The sequence below is a fragment of the Trachurus japonicus genome, chromosome 19 (genome assembly GCF_045865225.1).
Source record: "Trachurus japonicus isolate A0001 chromosome 19, Traja_1.0".
Lineage (NCBI taxonomy): Eukaryota > Metazoa > Chordata > Actinopteri > Carangiformes > Carangidae > Trachurus > Trachurus japonicus.
Genome location: NC_140925.1, coordinates 5,862,037 through 5,879,744, shown reverse-complemented (window position 1 = coordinate 5,879,744; position 17,708 = coordinate 5,862,037). Strand labels below are relative to the sequence as shown.

Genomic DNA, 17,708 nt, shown 5'->3' with positions numbered 1-17,708 from the left:
AGGATGGTTATGTCAGCGTGCGCTCTATTTGAAGCAATTATGGTAATTTTGTCGAAGCGAAGAAAAAGAAGAAGAAAAAAAAAAAGACTTTTTTTCCAGCTGTTATTTTGATCAAAGTGAATGGAAGGAGTTTATTATCTCCTGCCTTAAAGTGGAATTCAGATGTAATGATGAGGAGGAAGATTATCTATGTCTGTCTGTCCATCTGTCCAACCGTCCAGATAACTAAATGACGTACAGAGAACCGGGTGCACTCTGGAAACTCTACAGTTGTGTGTTTTTTTTATTTAGCTGTGCGTGTTTTCAAACTGAAGATGTTTTCTGAATTTGCAGCACATTTGGGCTGTCAGGGCCACCGTGACTGAAAAAACGATGACAACTGTTAGAATTCATTGTGTAATTGTAGGAGATCGAAGGTCCATCTTCCCTCTGAGTGGTTCACCTACTGTACTGGAGGTTGAAGGACGGCAGCTGATTATTATTTTCATTATCGATCAGTCTGTTTGTTTGCTTCAGTCAGACAAAATGTCAAACCTACGGGTTTTTAAACCTCAAGGTGACGTCTTCAAAGCTGCTGGAACATCTGATCGATTGTCATGAAATCAACCTTCAACAGCTTTGGTAAGTGATTAACAGTTGGAGGCGTTTATGGAACAAAATGTGAAACTTTCCCACATGTGAGTGCAATATTTTAACCCTAACAGCCATAACATATATTGAAAGATAAAGAAACATGATGAATGAAGCTGCCAGACTTTACTAAATAACAAATAACCTACTTGAAATGTTTTCACAATGACAAGTGGGTGAGCAGCAGCGTAGCATGAATGCATCCATTCACGAGTCCCTGGAAGTCCCTCAGATGCTTTTGAATCTATTCAGTCTCTCCTGTGCGACGGGTTTATTTACCAAACACGTTCTCTGTGTTTGTATGATGGACACCGTCTCCTGCAGCCGATGCATAAATCAGGTGGAGTGGTCGACTTCCAGGTCGAGAGAAATAAGTTTCCTAGCAACCGTCGCTCCTCAAAGCCACAGATTAACATGACTTTGTCTTGTACTCCACCTCAATACTCCTATAATAGATTCATTTCAATTATCGATTATACAAAAAATGACAGTGGTATTTGCTTGTTCCAGCCTTGAGTGAGAGGATTTTCTGGTTTACTCTGTTGTATGGGACTATAAACTGAATATTTGATGTCATCTCATTACTAGACGGTTCATATTTTTATTTAATTTATTCTTTTTTTTTTAAACAAATATTGCTCTTTTATTGCTTTGTATCCATTATTTGCTCTTTATTGCTTTCATTGATGTCTGCTGCTACAATACAACAAGAATATCTGATTTTATCATCTTATCTTATTTTACGAGGCTCTGAGTGTATTTTTGAACATGAATTGGTGTTAAATAATCACAAGTTTGAGCCCTTGTCCTCACATTTGGTTGATAAATAATAATATATGCTTAAATTAATTGATTCATTGGCCAATTATTGTCAATATGAGGTGATAATGTTGTAGTATTGACACTTGTAGACTGTGTGGAGACTCACTAGTCCTTTCCACCTCACACAAGGTGGACTAATGTCACCTCCTGGGTGGGAGGAGGAGGAGGAGGAGGGGGAGATGATGGAGTCAATAAATAAGGGCAGCAGAGGCGAGTCGAGGCGGAGGAGGCTGTTCCGCATTTCACATCTCGGCGTCCTGACATGTGTTTGTGTGTGTATGTGTGAGCGTGTGTGTATGTGTGTGGAGTTTGTGCTTTACAGTGGTGGTCCTGTAGAGAGCGGTAGATAGTTTTAATAAGTGGTTACACAGCCGAGCGCTCCCCGTACTGTACTGTACATAAGCGGAGGGAGGAGGAGCGACCGTGTAGTATTTCTTTTTTGGTTCTTTCCCCCCGTGTCGTTGCGACCCATCCAGCCAGCCGCTCGTGGACGGCGGCAGCGAGAAGGGGGAGAAAAGAAAAAAAAACAAACGCACCATTTTCAGCCCACAAGCAGCCAGCGCTTCGAGCAGGAAGGAAGCGGGACAAGGGGAGACCGTGGGAGCATTTGACGGTACGAGGCTCGGCGGAGGACCGGGCTGGGGAGAGAGTGAAGCAGCAGCAGCAGGAGCAGAGCAGGAGGAGGTGGGGGGGAAGGAGTAGGACTGTAGCCATCCAGCGCCGCCGCCGCCGCCGCCGCTTCCACTTGGTGCTGCAGGCGGAGGAGGAGGGAGCTCCCGCTGACTTTCTCCCGCTTCATTTCCGCCCTAATGCCCTAAAATATCCAACCGGAGCCTGGCGTCCAGTCCAGACCGCGTGGGGTGGTGGGGGGCAAGTCAACCGACGGTAAGTGTCGTTATGTATGGGGCTTAAAAGCATGGAGTGTGTAGTGTGTGTGTGCATGCAGTTGTGCAGTTGTTTGGCGGTGCTAGCTCCAGTAGCCGGCGCTGGTTTGGTTTGACAGATGAGGGAAGGGAGGGAGCGCTCGGCTCTACTGTAACCGGGGGAGAGCTCTCCTCTCCCGGGCTGCGCGGCCGCTCGGTCCCGTCGCTGCTGCTGGAGGATCCCCGCGGTTGTTGTCATGTGAATGCTAACAGTGCCGGATGTTACTGTACAGGAGTCGTGGTGCCTCTTTTCTTTCTTTTTTTTTTATTTTCTTTTTTTGCTGTATTATGCTCGCACTGTGCCGCTGCACACAGGCCCCGAACTTGGATTTATGCCTGCTGCTGCACTCTGGCGCGCGCATGGTCCACTCATGCATGCACGCGTGCACATACACACACTCTCTCACACACACACTGAGGCAGATAGCTAATCGATAAGGATCTCTGGATACAGTACACCTATAATACTCCTATAGGGAGCTGTCAGTGTTTTGAGCTGCTCGTTGTCCTCAATTCACTTTTCTCCTTCTAATGTTGCACAAGTTGACTTTTACAGATGTGCTGGCATTATTGTTCCAGTATTATTGCCAATAACCTAATAGTCATAACAGTTGCATGTATCCAAGTGAGGTACTATAAGGAAAGCAAGGAAAACTAAAGAAAACATTCATCTGCTCACCTTATGAATGTTTGTAAACACAGTCGCCTCACACATCTGTATGGAGGGTGTATTTATGTTTTATTTATTTATTTATTTATTCGTCCACCTTTTTTTGCCTCGTGGTCGCTCGGTCGCTCGCTCCACTGACTGTACAGTAACAGGACGGATGCCCAGTGCAGCCCACATGATCGCCATCTGATGTGTATCAAACTGCCAATATGTGAGCAGGGCGTTCTGCTGTGGGAACAATGTGCGCTGCATTAAAACTGTCAGGGCTGGAGATTAAATTACCACAGATGCCCAAAGAGCAGCAGCATTGCCCAGGGAGTGGAGCCGACATGAATGAGCTGATTGTGGAGGAACTCGTATGATACATGTTGCCATGTAACAGTGTAGTAATAATATTAATAATAATAATAGAGGCCGACGTCCCACAGCCCCGACTGACTGACACTTAATCATTCACTCCGACCATGTGAGAAATCCTCAGGGATTCTAATCCTGGTGCATGATTGAGCACGGTGGCTCACCACTGTAATAGTGACAGTTTGGATCGTGCATTTGTGTGTGAAAAGCCGTCATCACCACATCACAGTGCTGTAATAATTAAATCAGTCAATGTAACCCACTCCACTCAGGGTCTGGATTCTTAGTCACGTTCATTTCCACACTACAGTGTCTTGCAGGACGCTGATAGAAAGTGACAGTGTAAAAGCTGCATGCTCTCGCCGCCGAATCCATCAAGCTGGCAACACAAGCATTTCCTTCCTCCGGCACGCTGGAGCTTATTTTAAAAGGCAGGGTATAGATTTTCTGATCAGCATAGTAACTGGTGGAGATTTGAAACACTTTGGACTGATGTTCCTTCAAAAACTTTTGCACAGGAACAGAGACAACACATCTGTAAGCTGCCTTCGAGACGTTCCTTATAACACGTTTAATGTAGAATCCTCCGGCGCAGAGGTGTCTGTAAGTTTTATAGTGTTAATAAGTGTCTCTGCTGTTGTTGTTATTATATAAATGTGCAGAACACTTGGACAAAAACAGGCTAGAATAAAGATAATTAACATCAGATCAGTGGGTATGGCACCAGGTGCCCACTCTTCATTAATGATTATCCCTGGGTTTAAATCGCTGTGTTCTCTCCACCGGGTTGATCATTAGCTCAGGACAAACCCACCGTTCGAGTATAAACATTTTCAACATCCAAGATCCGGCTTTAAACGCACCGTGTGTGTGTGGCTGTTGCAGACTGGAGGGTAAACCCCCCCCCCCCCCCGTAACCAGAGGCACATGACCAGAGCAGCAGCAGCAGAAACTGTAGCTCATGTTTTCTCAGACACCATCAGTGCTTATTGCAGATATGTTTTTCCATATGGAGTTAAGCAAGTGGGGAAGTGTTGGCTGTGGTGCTGCTGGAGTGATGTAACGCCGTTGTACATGAGATCTCTTCTCCTCTTCTCTTCTGGGTTGGGGCTCCTTTAGGGGGCCAGAGGTGACCTTCTTCAGTCTTTCCCTGCAGCGAGCAGCCAGCACCCCAGCGGGCCTCTCTCTTTTTGTGACCCTGTTTCTGTCTGTCTTTCTTCCTGGCCTCCTTGCTCCTTTTCCTTCTCCTCCTCCTCCTCACCCCCTTCCCTCACCCTCCCCCTCCCCCTCCCCCCTCACCTCAGCCTACTCCCATCCTACTTCCCTTAGTGGGGCAGCAGCAGCAGCAGCAGCAGCAGCAGCAGCAGAATGCTTAGAAACATTAGAGCGTTCACTTATATAACCTCGGCTGTGCAGCTGATGTCCTGGTCTGTGTCTGTTGTATAATGATGTCAGAGCTGTCTAGAGAGGCAGAGGGCATGCTGGGTAGGCCAATATGTCAAGAGCTATTCCTGAAGCTCCGGGGTCGCCTCCCCTCCCGTTTCCCCCCTTTTTGTTCCTCACGGGGTGATTCGGGGGGAAATTCCTCAGACGTTGCTGCTGCGTTGGGCTGAAACGTGTGAACGGAGCCTCTGACATGGCAGCGCCGCACACTCTTCGTCCCATTTGTCAGTCTTAATACCTCAAGACGAGGTTGTAAGTGCGTCTGAAGCTTCCTCCTCCTCCTCCTCCTCCTCCTCTGTGGAAAAAAAAATATATATACATCCTAATTTACAATAGCAGGACGTGGCTGTTATTCCTCCGCCTTTACATCGGCTTTGACCTCAATTGACTGTTGCTCATCCCCTTAGAAGCCGGGCCCCAAGGCACTTTACCATGTCGTATGTGTTTTCGGCTATGACTAATTAGATTATAGCACCCATATGCCCTAGACGTGGAGCCTGGGTCAGAGGATGTATTCAGCCAGGGCGGACGCAGTCGACCGCGACATGTCATCTCATCATCACGGGTTTTTGCACCAAAACTGAGCTGCTAGACTTCGTGGCGGTGGGACGTTTCCAGCCGCACAAACAACAAACAACAAAACAAACCGTCTTTATGATGGGAGCATGGTGAATGTAAATGTTTGAGGGAAATCGACGTGAAGCGATGTGTCGGATGACGACCCGAGCATCACATGTCTGCGGTCTGTTTTTTTTTTTTTACTGTGCGTCGTTTTCTGTACTAATTACCAGTGTCCAGGCGTGAGAGGGAAGTTCGGGGAGGTTGTAGAGGAGTTTGGCAGCCGCTTGATCCACAGACGTCCAGCGCTCACAGACCTCCTCTTGTTCTAGTTGCTCAGTTATGATGGGAAATGTACAGCGTGTACAGCGCGTACAGCCTGTTGCTGCAAGTGACAGAAACAGAAATGACAGAAATGCCGAACGGGGTCAGAGGTAAACAAAGACGACAGTCAGTCACCGCTGCATAGGTTTGTCGACAAGAGACACAAGTTAGTTTTTACACATCGTGTGTATCTGGGTTCTGCCTCTAGATATTTTTTTATTTTTTATTTAGTCCACTTCACAGCTTCATTTGTTTCAGTATTTCAGATTATTTGGTTGTTCAGCTGCAACATTTTTGTTTTTTAACATTTTCTTCTCCTAATTTTTAATTCTTCCATCAGAAATGATCAGTCGTAGTCGTTGGTAGCCATGAGATGATCGGGATAAAGTCTAATTAATCACAGATTACTGCAAAATAAACTAATTTGTAGTGTTTGATAGTAGGGCTGCCCCGACCAAAGATTTTCAGTACTCGTCATTTACATGTATGGCGATTAGTTGACTTAACTAAAAAAAACTGACAGCGAGTTCGTGTCACGACTTTCTATACTATACTACTATAGCCTTTCATATACAGTTCAGTCATACTGATTTTGACTTAATTTTGACAAGACAAGGCTCCAAATGTTTGTTTGTTTTTTTGAAATTTTGGTCAGCTAATGTTTTATTGGTCGACTAGTGCTTGGTCAACTATTTGGAGGCAGCCCTATTTGATAGTGCAGTTCATTAACACCTCAACACGTTTTAAAGTCACTGTTCCTCATGAGTCGGATCAAACTGGAGCTTTGTTTTGATCTTGGCTACAAACCTGTAGATTTGTGTGTTGTTGTTCTGGTTCATTATCTCACCACACACACATACACTGATGCATAAACACCTGCCTCAGTCCTCAAAACCACCTCTGCAGTAGAACGACCACAATGTGAAAACAGCACTAACCATATATGTCATATATCCAGCTGAAGCGCTATATGCTGTATCTGTGTGTGTGTGTGTGTGTGTGTGTCATGACTATATGTCAACTAATGGACTCATTGTTCAGCTCTCAGATTCTTGACCATATGCACAGTCATATGAAGTCTATTAAGCTCCAGTTATTTGTGTCTTTACAAAGTAGGTCAAGTCTGCTGATATCTATACACAGTGGGGAGTGGAGTGGAGTGGAGGGGTGGGGAGGAGGGGGCAAATTAAACAACAAAAAAAAGTGCTGTCAGACATTTGGACCACACTGTAAATCAGGAAGAATAATAAATGCGGTGCATCCTCTGTCCTCGCCGCGCCGCTTCCTGCTCTCGTATCTGGCACACGGAGTAATGAGTGTGTCCTCACCGGCCGAGTCCAAACCTCATTAGCTGAGAAGAATGAGGCTAACTTTCCTCTGTGTGTGTGTGTCTGTGTGTGTCTGTTTGTGTTGTGTGTTTGTGTTGCACTCCGCTGCTCCGCTGCTGATAAGCATGTCATCATGGTGAACACGACAAGAGATTATCAGCGTGCTGCTCGGCACCAACCGGTGTCCACACACAGACCGCTGGGGGTCCTGCTGCCCTCAAGATACTGTAACAACCCCCCCCGCCCCCGCCCACCCCCAACACACACAACACACACACACAGTTGCAGACAGATGACATCAGTTGTCAGGCAGCCTCTCTGAGTTTGTGGCTTGTTCTCAGTGTTGTGTGTGTGTGTGTTTTTTCTACTCGTATTGTGTTTGATTTAGTTTTTTCTCCTTGTTTCTATTGAGCGGTGGTTTCTCTCTCTCTCCCTCTGTGTCTCTTCTGTGACCCGGCCCCGCGCTTCATCAGCTTCCAGATCATCAGGGAAAATAATAAACTTGTAAAAACGGCCTTTAACCGTGCTGTTTTTTCTATTTTTTTCTCTTACACGGCTGCACTTCTCTCTTATTAACACCAGTCAGTCAGCTTGGCTCGGCCCCGGGCACAACTGGGGCCACTCACTCACTCACAACTGGCTCCTCATCAACGGGAATACTTGGCACGGAGGCTCGCGAGGTTTATTTTTGCCAGGGCGAAGGCAGCGGAGCACTTTTTACGAGGAGGAGTCTGTGTCCCACGTTTACTGGCGCAGTGAAGAGCTCCCTCCCCTCCTCCTCCCTCCCTCCCTCCCTGTGAGAGCCACCTCCAGAATATACAGCAGCATGTACTCGTCACAACACATTTGCAGACATGTTAAACATGCAGTTCCCAGGACAATAAAGTGACAACTCTCTTCCATCCTGTCATAAACACTGAAGCACCGCAGCGTATAGAGGGGGAGTCCCTCTGCTGCGTGGGATTATAATGATAATCATAATAAACTTTATTTATAGAGCACTTTTCATGCAAGAGGTGGGGCTTTAGAGACACAAAACAACAACAAAAAAATTGAAACTGCATATTAAAACAAAGGCGCATGGGAAGACAATAAAAGACAGTAGATAAAACAGTAGATTAAACTGGCAATAACAAATTCAGTCTGTGTGGCCCCGGGGCAGAAGATAATCAGTTTATAGTCAGTCAGAGCTCCTGAGAGGAATTAATGTGTGATTACGAGTGGCTGCTTCTGTGTGTGGGAATTGAAAACAAAAATAACAAGAAATAATCAGTATTTTTTTTTTTTTTAACTCTGAACAGATAAGTGTTCTTATTTTGGCTGATGCACTATTGAATTCCTGGATTTACCTGCACTTTAGAGTAAATAAAACACCTGCAGGTTCATACACAGACTGTTTCCATTATTATTTCACCTGTTGACTCATTTCTGATAGAACCGATTAATTCATCGTTTCATCCACTAGTACTTATCGCAAGTGTCCAGCACCAAAAAACAACAGTTATTCACTTTAAAGGGATAGTTCAACATTTTGGCAAATTGGCCCATTGCCATAATCCCTATAGTCATAGTAGTAGGTTCGTTACCTTTATTTGTCGGTGCAAGCTATTTTTAGAATGGCAGAGCAGAGCCGCGAGCTGCTCAGAGCTACGCTACGGAGGCTAATGGGATTTCTTGGTTTCCCTCGTCAAACTCATCAAATACACAATCCAACAACTCCAAAACAAGTTGTGACCTGCACATTCACCACGCTATGAGATAATAACAGAACGTTACGAGACAGAGTTGTTTTCGAGGTAAATGAAGAGACTGCTTGCTGAAAAACTGCCCCTGACGGGAACGCACATCAGCGGTTTTGCATGAATTTACCTCTAAAACAACTCTGTCTGATAATGTTCCGTTATTATCTCATAGCGCGGTGAATGTGCAGGTCACAACTTGTCCACCAGAGCGTTTTGGAGTTGTTGGATTGTGTATTTGATGAGTTTGATGAAGGAAACCAAGAAATCCCATTAGCCTCCGTAGCGTAGCTCTGAGCAGCTCACGGCTCTGCTCCGCCGTTCTAAAAACAGCTTGCACTGACAAATAAAGGTAACAAACCTACTGCTAAGACTATAGCGATAATGGCAATGGGCCAATTTGCCCAAAATGATGAACTATCCCTTTAAATATTGAAGCCAGAAGGTGAAAATGAACCTTTAATGAAGAGCTGCTCTGATCCTTCCAGCTGCAGCACGTTGGTAGATTATTGCATATTTGCCTGAGTGTATATAGACAAATGATTTCAGCACAATCAGCCACCTCCCTGTGGGCGGAGGGAAGCACGGTCCACGGCTCCCACGATTAAGTCAATAGTGTTAAAACGCGTGCGATAAGAGGCCGGAGAATGAATCTGTTCCACCGCCGCTACCACTTGGAATTTTTCCATGTGCCGCCATATTATCTGCTGAGGTAATGAATAACTCTGAGCAAAGAGATGCTTATAAAACCCCACAATTAGGATTTTGGCTCCAGCCCAAGTCCCACTATGGCCGCTGCGTTCCTGCAGCATGTACTGTATATGGGTCACTATTTTATTACTGGAGGGAAAAGAAAAACACATGAGTGCAGAATAGTTTGACCTTTGTTAAAATCTCATCAGAGTGACTCTAATGCTTTTCCCTTGCTTTTTTCTTTGTGTTTTTTTTGGGGGAGTTTGAGACTTTTTCTGCTCCTCTGCTGGAATCTGGAGCTGGATAAATATCTGCCTGTGCTGCAGGAGGTTTTTACTGCTCCCTGTTTTGTAATCTGTCACGCTGGAGGGAATTTGGATGGACCTGTCCCAGCGAGCGCCTGACGGTTTGGCAAGCATCTACAAGAACTCCTCCTCTCCATCACTGTAATTTTTTTTTATATTCTAGATTTTATTGGGGTCGGAGTCAAGGCCACGTCTTCTGCCAGACACCTACAGTACAGTATAGTTTTAGCCACGATCCTTACCAGACCAAAAAGTAAAAACTATGTTGTCGTCGTGCGGACGGTCGTAGCTTCTCATCAGAGTTGTGGGATGCAGCAGTATTTCACTCAGGTGTGGTTAAGTTGTGTTCTTGTGCACATCGAAAGTTTTTATCTACAAAGTTCATGCTCTATTTAAAGAGCATGAACTTTTGCATGATCTCACTTATTTTTAGCCGTTTCAATCACTCTGAACGTCGAGTTTAGCTGCAGCTACGTACGTCTTTGTGTGATATATTTACGCTGCGGTGTTGCACAACTACTGGTATTGATATATTAGTCTACATGTGATAATATAGTAAACAGCACACGTCAGGTCTTGTTGTAGTCTTGCACAATTATAGTGACAGACTTTGTATTTGCACCGACATGAGCTCATGTTTGACACAAAACAACAACAATTAAACCAAGTTAAAGATGAATTATCATTTTTTTTATTTATGCTTTATTCCAAATCCTCTAAAGATATTGCAATAATTTCATTATCATGTTTTCTTCTACAATTAGCTGTACCACTGCTCTTCTGTTAATTTAAAGAGACCCTGAGGAGTTTGCGTTTGGTTATAAAAGAGTCTCATATTAATGTGGATGAGTCTACATTACCCACTTGTTAATGGGTCAATTTCTGATAAATATATCGTTTTGTCTTTATAGTTATTTTGATATTATTATTTAGTGGTCGGCTCGTCCAGCATTTCCTAGTTTCAGTTTCCCGGACACTTCTCTCCCGGATCACTAGTTGGCATCATTTATGGTCTGAACTATGACGGTATCTGATCATCTTCCAACCTCCGACTTTCATTCTTGGCAAATATTTTCTCTTTCGTCCGTCTTGCGTCGGCCCAAGAATTTCACCGTGTGCGTGGAGGATCATGGGAAATTTAGTGTGAAAACACTTTGCTTTCCGTAACTCCTCGCAGTCCCTTTAAACTGGTTTCATCCTCAGATGAAGAACGCCCCAGATTGCGGTCACATGTCTGGTTTCACAGCAGACCTGGGTCACAGCCTCTGGGCCAACACGTGTGTGTGTGTGTGTGTTTGTGTGTGTGTGACGTGTTGAGGAATCAGACTTTGCTTTATGTTATGACTGTCGACCTGTGAGGTTAAAGGTCAATGCAGAGTTTAGTTGGACATCTTTGAAGCGTGACCTGCTCTCCACCCGAGCCCCCCCTCCGTCACCGTCACCGACCAAACCACGACTCCTCTGTTTGGGGAAACTTTTTTTTCTTCCTCTGACATCACATCTGTAACTGGTGTCGGTGATTTTCAGATTCAGAGTGAAGTCAAGACTCTGGCTGAGTCAGGTCAGTGCAGCCAGGTGCTTTTTCTTTCTCTGTGTGTGTTTGTGTGTGTGTGTATGTGTGTGTTTGTGTGTGTGTTTGTGATCGACCAATGATAGCAGCGGAAATTGCCTGCCATTATATGACAGCTGCAGGTGGCTGTTGTGTTATGGAGGGGCATATCTGTAACAGGAAACACAGTGAGTCACCTTTCTGACAGTTTGTTGGCGCGGTGATGCCAAAGACACTTTTGATGAGTGTCTCTGTTTTTGTCATCCGCTCATTGACTCTTGATTATTATCTCCAGTTCCTGCCAACACACACACACACACACACACACACACACACACACACACACACACACACACACACTGGCATTCTTGTCATTCAAGACTGTCCCAGTTCCCAGACGGTGATTAAAGCATGATCTTAAAAAGAAAAGATAATTAATCAGTGATCATCGTTGTGATTAACCTTTTTTTTTTTGCTTTTACTATGTGTAAATGTTGAAGTAATCTATATAAAGGAAAGACGGTAGTAGAGGTTTTACCTTCAAAAATGTTGCTGATAAAGTTTTTTTGAACCCAGATCATCTCTGCAGGCATCACTGTTTTGAGTTAAGTGAACTTTTTTTTTGGTTAGAATGGTCGTTTTCAATATTTTGTGACTGTATAAAAAAATAAATGTGTTTTCAATCGAGAAAATGATGATGATTGACTAAGTTAAATAATGATACGATGAGTGGTTTTCTTAGCTAAAGCCGCTTAAGCGCAAAATAAGCCTGCGTGAGATAAACTGTGTCTTATAAACTGTTATTGAAAGCAGGGCGTGTGACTCCAAGAGCCCGGGCTTTTTCTTTTCATACGAGTCGTTGCATTTGTTTTAGTCATTAGGATTCCTGTGTTGGCATGATTCTTTTAATGTGTTGAGGCTATGATTCATGTGAAAGGAAGGTGTGTGTGTGTGTTTGTGTGTGTGTGTGTGTGTGTGTGTTGGCTCGTTCAAAGGGAAGTTTGTTCAGCCTTGGGTGTGAAACTATCAAATAATCAAACACAGAATAAAAGGAGTAATCTGGCAGCCCGCCCTTAAAAACAAAGAGGAGGGAAAAAAAATCAAACATAATTACATCCTCATTTTTCTCAAAAGAGCTGTCGTGCAGCTCCCGAGCTCTGTGATTAAAGGACAATTCCGGGCAAATTCAACTCGGGGCTGTATTTTCCTAACATTTTAGGTCTAAAAGAAGGAATCTGAAGATTTTCATGCACTGAGAAGTTTATTTACTTTAAGCAAGCCGACATGTTTGTAAAACTAGATCTAATTCAAAGTCTCGCGCAAGACCCAAGTTGACGCTCGCTGTGTTCACGTGCAGTAGGAAGCTCCCGTTTGTGTCATAAACACAGGAATATCAACTCTTGACTTGCTTGAAGTAAACAAACTTCTCGGTGCATGTTTGAGTAGATTCCTTCTTTTAGACCTAAAATGAAATAGAATAAAAAATGAATAAAAGAAAATACAGCCCGAGTTGAATTTGCCCGGAATTGTCCTTTAAACCTTTAACAACTCCGAGTTAAGAGTTAGGGATCAATATTAGATACATAAACAAACACTAACGTAACTCAGCCTGTACTAGAATCCAGGTGAGTTCCTCGTCGGCGCCGTTTTTACCTGTTTTTCACCTCCATTTGGAAAAAGTCCAAGGATGTTTTGGGCCCATAAAGTATAAATGACAGCAGGTGCCTCAGCCAGGGAGAGTGTTTCATCTGCTGCTCGCCAAGTAGAGGGATGGAGAGCCGGGAGGTCCACACCACCAACTTAATGCCAAGTGCCCTGAGGCTGTTGGTGTGTATCTGTGTGTATCTGTGTGTGTGTGTGAGGATTGAGAGACTTGCTGATCTGGCAGCTGAGCACATTCCTCCTCTGCATCAATCACCACGAGCTGGCACAGGGGTAGTTAGTGTAATCCAGGTTCATTCAGAGTCTTGCAGATGTCGAAACTAATGCCTCTTAATTTTTTACAAACTTGCATGTGTTGGCATGTGGCGACAGGCCGTGTCCTATGTATGTTGATGCTCATGCGTGCCCGTGTGTGTGTCTATGTGTGTGTATCCCTGCAGCGTCCCGGTGTGTTGGGCGGACAGGAGGATGGGCTCATGTTTCCCTCAACATAGCTGGCCCAGATAGCAGGAAACTCAATCGGCAAAGTGTGAGGCAATCGCTCTGTGATTAGTGCAAAAGCGAAATACGGGGAGGATGCATGCGAGCTGCAGCGCACAGCTCACGGCCTCATACAACTGATACTCTTGTTTATTCGGGATGCGGGCCAGGTCTCTCTGCTGGCATCAGAAGATGTTGTGTGTGTTAGTGTGTGTGTGTGTGTGTGTGTGTGTGTGTGTGTGTGTGTGTGTGTGAAGTCAGTTTTGTCTCGGTGGATTTTCGCTTTAAAAACTTAAGTCAAGCCTCGATAAAAGGACGCAAGCTTAATCGCACACACTCGGAGCCCACACATGGAGGAGTGCAAATTAAACACACACGAGTCTTAAAGCAAACATTTTCATACACTCGAACCGCTTTGTTTTTGTTCAAATCCCCTCTTTAAAAAAAAAAAACCAACACGACTCCATCGCTGCTGTTTCTTTTTTAATACGACCGAGTTCACCTGAGGTCAGTTTCATTCAGTTTGAACAGTAGTTCAGTTTGTTTTCAGGTAAAAAAAACAAAAAAAACAAATCACATACACAACAGATAATACTTGACAATCAAATCAGTCCGAACAAGAGAAGAAGGCTTTTGTCCATCTATATGTCCATCCTGTTGCCATGGACGCGATATCTCAGGTCAACTTTGACACAAAACATTTATTTGACTTCGACTGTGAACTGATTAGATTCTCCTGGTCGAAGGTCAAAGGTCACGGTGACCTCATGAAGCATCAAGGGAATCCCTCCGTCCCCTTATTTTTTTGCATTCCTGCATGAATCTGGAGGATGAACTGAGTAGACCGTCAGAGGTCAAAGGTCAAGGACAGGGCGGCTCCAGAATGTGGTTTTTTTTTCGGTCTGGCGGCCGCTGTGTTTCAAAACCGAGGGAGTTTCCTCAGATGTGGAACAGTTGTGAATTTGTAATCAGTATAACTAAAAGAGAGAAGAAGCAGCAGAGAGGAAAGAGTGTGAGGACACTTCTGTAACACAGGTGATGATGGTGGTGATGATGATGGTGACCTTCGACCTGTGAATGGATTCAGTGGAAGTGATGCTGCACTGTGTCTGCAGGCCGAAGCAGAAGTGGTTAGAGTGGTGTCGCAAACAAGGAACGAACCCATTCATGTGCAAGTGGCTCTTTGTGTGTTTGTGTGTGAGTGTGAATCCTGAGCTGTATCTCAATTTGAATACTTCCATGACTACACTGTTATGTAGTAACAACAGTATCAAGTTGTATTGTCCCTGTGCTGTTCATCGTTTATTCCTGTCATTTAATGTATCAGGTTTTCCTCTGTATTTTAGATTGTGTTGTGTGTGTCTGTTGTTGTGTATCACATGTTGGGGCTGCACATGGAAATTAGCAGCTCGCTAAATCTGGTGCAACCACCTCCTCATTTCCTTGCAAATGATTAATGTCATTGCACACTGTCCCTTAAAGGGATACTTCACCCAAAATTTTGGAGTTATCAAAACGCTTCTGGAGTTCCGGGGGGGGTCTGGCTGGCAACGGATTTTCATATAATGGCGGCGGATAGAGCTCACTTTTGAAACGTCCAAAACACACACTGTGAAACATTTAGATACCTTGGCATGACGGTGAGTAGAAAATTGGTGAATTATCAATTTTGGGTGAAGCATCCCTTTAATAAACGAAATAAATAAACTTACTTCTGTAGTGCGCAAATTCCGACAGTTAGTGTTGTCTTAAGTCGAATACGGTCGTTGTGCATCTCAGCAGTTGCCAACATCATCTTCTTTTTCGTCTACCGGTTTGACTGGTTTGTATTTTCACTTAGCATTAACAAACGCCTTAGTTGTGCTTTTATTTTGCTGGTGTGGGCCACCTGTTTAATGCAAGGTGGTGGAGATTACGCCGCCACCGCCGCGTCAGCCGGCTCCTCTTACTGGTGGAAAACATTGGCCTACTGGTGATGTATTGATTTACATATATTATATTCCGCTACGTAGCCAAGACGGCCATCACCGAGGCTGGGAAGAGTCCGTCGTCCTACACTCCACTTTTTGACCTTTATGAGTGAACCACCCGGTTTCTGTACACTGTGTTTTGCCAGACTTGTCAGTGTGAATGCACTTAACACACTCCAAATAGTTAGTGTAAGTATGGAAGTATTTGAATTAAGACACAACCACCACCACCACCACACACACATACAAAGAGATGAAGATGTTATCACTCTGCCCGCTGCAGAACACATGTTGCACTACATGGTGTTTGTGCATCACTGTTGTATATAGAGATATACACAGAGGCACTCAGAGCTCATTGCTCATGCAGCCAGCTCCCTGTTTGTACAGCTCTGTCTAAACCGAGTCCAGTGAGAGTTTCAACGCTGCGCCCCGGCAACAGCTGTTTAACGCGGGAGGGATGGCGGCGAGCGGAGAGCGGAGAGCGGCGAGGAGCTGCCAGCAGCAAACTGTGACTGGAACAACTTCCTGTGTCAGAAACAGTTGTTTGTCCAGTTTGGCAGCAAATAGATCGGTATTTATTTATTTATTTCTCAGTTAATCCTGTTGTCCTTCTGGGTCAAATTGACCCAATCTGTTTCCTTCCTCCATCCTTCCTTTCTCCCTTCCTTCTTTCCAGAATCCTTTTTTCCTTCCTTCCTTCCTTCCTTCCTTCCTTCCTTCCTTCCTTCCTTCCTTCCTTCCTTCCTTCCTTCCTTCCTTCCTTCCTTCCTTCCTTCTTCTTCTTCCTCTTTTGATCCATCTTTCTTTCCTTTCCTTTTCCCTTCCTTCTTACCTCCCTTCTTCCTTCCTTCTTCTTTCTTCCTTGAACGAATCTGTTCCCTCCCTCCATCTTTCTTAACTTCCCTTTTCCCTTCCTTCTTCCTTGAACGAATCTGTTCCCTCCTTCCAACTTTCTTTCCTTCCCTTTTCCCTTCCTTCTTTCCACAATCCTTTTTCCCTCTCTTCCTTCCTTCCCTTCGTCCTTACTTCTTCCTTCCTTTTTGACTCAATTGACCCAATCTGTTCCCTCCCTCCTTCTATCTTTCCTTCCTTCTTTCCTCCCATCTTTCCTTTCATCCTTCCTTCCTTCCTTCCTTGACCCAGGTGGACAACAGTAGGGTTAATTGAGCCAGCCGGTGTAATCTCACTAGGAGGATCCTGGACCGAGGCCCAGGGCGACTGACTGACTGACGGAGGGGCTGTCTGTGTCGGCGCTGGTGTCGGTGTCGGCCCTCGGCCCTCGGCCCCCGGGGGCCCTGGGATGAGGCTCCAAATGCTGCCTGTGTTCACAGCCGTGGCCCTGACCCTTGTCCAGGTTGGACGGGCTCCAGCTGGTCCCAGAGCGAGCTGCTCCACACTCTCACATCTGTAGTCGTCGTCCGTGCCAAGGCAGGCAGCGCCGACCCGGATGACCTTGTGCTCATGTGTGTGTGTGTGTGTGTGTGTGTGTGAGGGAAAGGGAGAGACAGAGAGCTGTTAACAGATAACATTAGAGCCAGGAATTAGCATAAAGAGGGAGATGGTGAACGGATCATGAGTTAATGTATTCTCTGTGTGTGCCTGGTTGTGTGGTTATCATGTGAAAGTACGTTGTTTGCAGTCCATTGCTTCCTCTTGGTAGTCCCGTTTCTGTGTGTGTGTGTGTAACGTACTAGGCACGAGTGTGTCTGTAGACCCTTATCTGACACAGGAGGGTAGGAGGGAGGATGGAGGGGGGGTGGGGAGGTTTATTTGACCGAAGGCGACCCCTGGTCTCCTCTCCCCTCTGCCTGCACTGATCCCTCCTCTTGTTTTTCCACAGACTGCCACTAAAACAAACTCAGCTACTGTACCCGACCTTCACTTAAAGGAGCTGTCGCCCAAATTATGAATTTCCCAACATTCCTGTTGATCACTTCCTGAAGCGTGCCATATGTTCCTGATTTAATTCCCCACCTTCCCGGCAGCCGTCGGTTTTCCTTTCCTTTCGTTTTCACTTCTCCTGCGTGAAGAAGAAAGCCTCTTTTCTCAGGAGCCGTAGCGTCGGGTCATTATACGTCTAATCTGTGTTTGTCGTTAACGTTGTGATCCTGAAGATTGTCCCGAGCCACAAACACTGGTGTTCATTGTTAGTTTGTTGTCACAGTGCAGAATCCAGACGGCCTAGTGTATATATATATAAGTGACCTACAAGAAACAGTATACCTCACACTTAAAAAATGTCTCTTATTTTG

The 17,708-nt window shown here is 45.0% G+C and overlaps 1 protein-coding gene across 2 annotated transcripts in view; it reads left to right on the top strand.

The window, feature by feature from the left end:
* The first annotated feature begins 507 nt into the window (after positions 1-507).
* The window catches only part of thrab (thyroid hormone receptor alpha b), a 152,457-nt gene continuing 135,256 nt past the window's right edge, over positions 508-17,708 (top strand). Inside the window, exon 1 of one of the 2 annotated variants that reach the window (XM_085762205.1) lies at positions 508-621. The gene's annotated coding sequence lies outside the window, so the exon portion shown is untranslated. Of the gene's footprint in view, positions 622-2,173; positions 2,338-17,708 lie in introns of those variants that run through there. The other variant, XM_085762206.1, reaches the window with a different exon arrangement.